The sequence below is a fragment of the Leopardus geoffroyi genome, chromosome B4, assembly GCF_018350155.1.
Source record: "Leopardus geoffroyi isolate Oge1 chromosome B4, O.geoffroyi_Oge1_pat1.0, whole genome shotgun sequence".
NCBI classification, from domain to species: domain Eukaryota; kingdom Metazoa; phylum Chordata; class Mammalia; order Carnivora; family Felidae; genus Leopardus; species Leopardus geoffroyi.
In genome coordinates, this window is record NC_059341.1 from 100,447,209 (window position 1) to 100,452,155 (window position 4,947).

The window sequence follows — 4,947 nt, forward strand, 5'->3', positions numbered from 1 at the left end:
TCTCAGTGGTTTGTAAGCCAGTTCCAAAAGTGATCCCAAAGTGTTTGGGGCATTGGTAATAAACAGGGGGAGAGTCTCAAGTCAACAACTTTGAAATGGACAACACTAATTTGGGTGTGTGTCAGAACAAAAATAATGTTTGGAAGATCCCTGTTACTTCCTTTCCCCCTGTGTCACAGAGAATTCTCACCTGATGGGTTTGGCTTCCTGACCCTCCCCCAAGGTGGGTCCTGGACCTTTCTGATGAACAGGAAGAGAAGGGGAGAGAAGAGGAGAGAAACAGGAGCCTGGGAGTTTTCCCAGGAGATTGCTGAAATGGAGTCCTAACCCCTGAAGGTGATAGTGTTAGCAGGTGGGGCCTGAGGGATGTGCTCAAGTCATGAAGGAACCCTCATGAATGAGATTAGTGCCTTATAAAGGAGCCTACGGACATTTTGAGGTGGGTATGCAATTTTCCCTTTTTTGGTTACTGGGCCTATAAGTAGCCCAGTTATAAGTAGCCCATTGGTTAGTTAGGGCCTATGGAATAGTGCCTTATAAAAGAGATCCCAGAGATCCCTAATCCATTCCACCATGTGAGGACACAGAGAGAAGGTACCAGCTATGAACCAGGAAGGGCACCTTCACCAGAGCACAACCATAGTGGCACTTTGATCTTGGACATCCCAGCCTCCAGAATTGTGAGAAATAAATTCTCGTTGTTTATAAACCACCCAGTCTGTGGTATTTTCTTTCTTTCTTTCTTTCTCTCTTTCTTTCTTTCTTTCTTTCTTTCTTTCTTTCTTTCTTTCTTCCTTCTTTCTTTCTCTCTCTCTCTCTCTCCCTTCCTTCCTTTCTTCTTCCTTTCTCTTTCTTTCTTTCTTTCTTTCTTTCTCTTTATTTATTTATTTAGAGAGAGAGAGCATGAGTGGGGTTTGGGGCAGAGAGATTAAGGAGAGAGAGAGAATTCCAAGCAGGCTCTGCACTGTCAGCACAGAGCCCTACATGGGGCTTGAACTCAAGAACCATGAGACCATGACCTAAGCCAAAATCAAGAGTCCAGTGCTCAACCCATTGAGACACCCAGGTGTCCCTCTCTGGTATTTTCTTATAGCAGCCTGAACAAAGACAGGAGTCCTCAAATCCATCCTCCCTCCGACACACCCTGTTTCAGTGACTCACTAGGAGGACAACAGGACTCAGCATACAATCTTACTCAAGGCTCAGCTTTATTACAGTAAAAGGATACAAAGCAAAATCAGTAAAGAGAAAAGACCCGGGGGGTAAATGTGGAGAAAACCATGTGTAAGCTTCCAAAAGTCACACAGGCTGTACTTAATTTCCTCCAGCACTGAATTGTGACTATACATGTGAAGTGTGAGGGAATCTCATTAGAGACTCAGTCTCAGGATTTTTATCGGGGGGCTGGTCATGTAGGCACCCTCTGCCCATCATATTCCATACATAATTCCAGACTCCTGGAAGAAAAGCAGAGGTTTGTCCTAAACCACATTATTTTACAGACAGTGTAGGTAAAATGAACCACACTTATCATTTAGGGAACAGTGGGAACCTTCCCAAACACCAAACAAGTTCCCAGATGCCAGGCAAGAGTCAACCTCGCAGTCAAGCCTTTCTGATGACAGCCGTCTCAGGCTTCCTAGAACTCTTTTCCATACCTTAAGAATGTTCTTACCCCCACTTTATCAGTGGAGAAAAGGAGGCTTAGGAAAACCAACTGCTTAGCTTGTAAGTGGTGGAACTGAGACCCAACTCAGGTCCCTGACTCCCAGGCCTGTGCATTAGCCTGTGATTCACAGTACGCTGGAATTTTATACAAGAAATGTGAAAGGGACTATTGTTCCGGCAGAACAGGTGGGTACTGAAAAGTTCAGGGCATGCCGCCCCAAAATATGCTGCTTTGACGTATCAATTATTTGAAGTTAAGGGCCTTTGAAAACAGCTGTTGGAAGAAGAACACTCTGACCTGCCTTTCTTTTCCCTGAAAGCTCGAGAGAAAATTCCCAAGAGAAAGGCGCCCTCCTTGTGCCAGGAGGAAGAAACATTCTTGATCACCAGAGAAGGGTGTCTAGGCAGCTAAAATAACTTAGCTTCCTTTCATCTCCTCATATATTTTAGTTACTTTTCCACAATTGCTACCCTTTGTTCAATCTGGTATGTAAGCACTTAGGTCTCCTCGTTTCTTGGGGTCTTCATTTTTTTTTTTTTTTTTTTTGATGAGGGCTTTCACGTACATGTAAATAAAATGTGTTTGCTTTTCTCCTGTTAGACCTATCTTAGGTTAGTCCCAGACAGAAACCTTAAGAGGGTAGAAGAAAAATTTTACCTCCCCTAGCGTACGTTCAGAGAAAAAATTGCTTTTTTTTCTTTAAAGAAAAAAATCGCTATTATGGACCTTTTTAAAAAATTGAGTAGAGTTACATTAGTCTCAGGTGCACAACTCAGTGATTTGACAAGTTCATACATCATGCTGTGTTCACCACAAGCATAGCTACAATCTGCCCCATTACATCGTTATTATAATATCATTGACTATACGTACTCTTCATGCTGTGCCTTTTTTCCCCATGACTTATTCATTTATGTGCCTCTTTTTAACTAGGCTTGGGTACTCAGCAAATGCAGGTTACATTTAATGAACACAGGAAATTTTGTCTTGAATGAGGAATGAAGAAAGAAGCCAGGGTGATATGGATTTCAAAGAGAGTGCGGGACCTTGATTTGTCCTAGCTCATAAAGGTAATAGAGAGGCTCACCCAGGAAAATCAAACCTGTTCCAGGTATATGGAGAAGAAAGACATCAATACAGGGAATTACTAGTTTGACACCTATTGTGACTGTCTCGTCTCTCACTGCCCTGGGGCTGCCCTGAGACATCCTCAAGGTAATGCTGTTGCCCATTCTCGGGAGAAGAGTCCAGATTTCCTAACTCTTTGGTTTTAGTGCCATTCAGGCACAATCCTTATAAGAGAAGTGTCCTTTCTACTCAGTCTTTTCCCCAAAAGTGTGCTAACTTGACTTCTTTCTCTCCACTGCTTGTGAATTCTGGCCAGAACACTACATATTTTGAGTAGAGGGAAAAGGGAAGGAGATAAGAGCTGCCCCCCCCCCCCCCCCCCCCCGCTGGTTCTGTCTGCTAAATGTTAGTCTCAAATCCGGTGAAGAGAATGAAACAAAGGACAAGATGAGACACACAGAGCGCAGCAACACCTCCTGATTCTCAAGTTGGGATGAAAAACTAAAGCTATCTGACAAAAGAGACTTTTGCAGACTTGAAAGGACTTCACTGAATTCACTCTGCGCTAACAGCGCCAACAAGATGATGCCTTTCTTGTCAGAGTCAACAACGGAGGCTGCAGGAACCCATTCCTGCTCCGGGGCTCCTCCTCCTCCTTCCCCTCCTCCTCCTCCTCCTCCTCCTCCTCGTCTGTCTTTTGTTCACTTTGCTGCTTTTAGGGCCAGAGTTGCGTACATCCCCCATATTTCCTACGTGTAGACCATCAAACTGAGTCAGAGTTGTCTGTGGATTTAATATAGTTCACAAAATGTAAAAAACTATATGTCAAAATTAAATATTTATGTAATCACTGTCTCCTAAGGCCACATTCAAGAGTGGGTGGGTGATATTCACAGCAATCTCCAAGTCCCTCAAGCTCTTCTCCCCCAAGGTGGCTAACATTTTTAATGGGTGGTGGTGCAGTAAGTTGACTTGTGTACACCCAGAAGTTATGTCCAACTCCTAACCCCCGGTACCTGTGAATGTGTGACTTAATCTGGAAAAAGAGTCTCTGCGGATGTGATTAAGTTAGAAACCTCAAGATCAGATCATCGTGGATTTAAAATGGGCTCTAAAGTCAATGATGTGTCCCTACAAGAGATAGAAATGGAGAAGGCAGAGAGAAGGCAATGAGAAAATGGAGGCAGAGACTGAAATGATGAGTCTACAAGCAAAGGAATAGCATGGACTGCAGGCAGCCACCATGGAATCAATTCTCCTTCAGAACCTCCAGGGAGGGGCGCCTGGGTGGCTCAGTCAGTTAAGAGTCCCACTTCGGCTCAGGCCCTGATCTCGCAGTTCATGGGTTTGAGCTCCATATTAGGCTGTGTACTGACAGCTTGAGGCCTGGAGCTTGCTTCAGATTCTATGTCTCCCTCTCCCTCTCTGTCCCTCTCCTGCTGTCTCTCTCTCTCAAAAATAAGTAAACATTAAAAAAAAATTTTTTTCATAAATAAATAAAAGAGTCTCCAGAGGAATCAGTCCTACAAATACCTTGATTTTGGATCTGTGGCCTCCTGAACTCTGAGAGAATACAGTTCTGTTGTTTAAGCCACCCAGTTTATAATGATTTGTTGTGGCATCCTGATGAAATGAATGCCCTTGTCATTTCCGCTGTTCCTCATGGCTAGAGTTTACTCTCTGTACCCAGTACTGCTGCTACAATCTTATTATAACAGCGGTTGGCATTTTTTTAATGTAAAGGGCAAAACCACTAAATATTTTAGGCTTTGCATGCCACACAATCTCTGTCATAGTTACTTGACTCTGCTCTCACAGTGCAAAAGTAGCCACAGACAATATGTAAACAAATGGACATGACTGTGTTCCAATAAAACTTTATTCACAAAAGCAAGTGGTGGGCCAGGTTTGACCTATGGATCATAGTTTGCTGACCCCTGCACTATGATGTTCACCTGAGATCCTGGTGCCCCAACTCTTGGCAGTTTTCATAGAGTTTTCTCTGTACCGTTTCTTCCTGAAGCGCTGGGAGGTCTTCATGCAAAAAGGCTTGATATGGCTTGTTTGGGTTTTTCAAATCGTCTGATATGTAGATTTGCTTTTAGTTCTCACTCTCAACCACTTGTTATTTCGGTCATGAAAGGTCATTTTTCTTTTCTCCTTACATCCTACAGAGCCGTTTTCATAGCGCATTTGACAAACTAATGGTG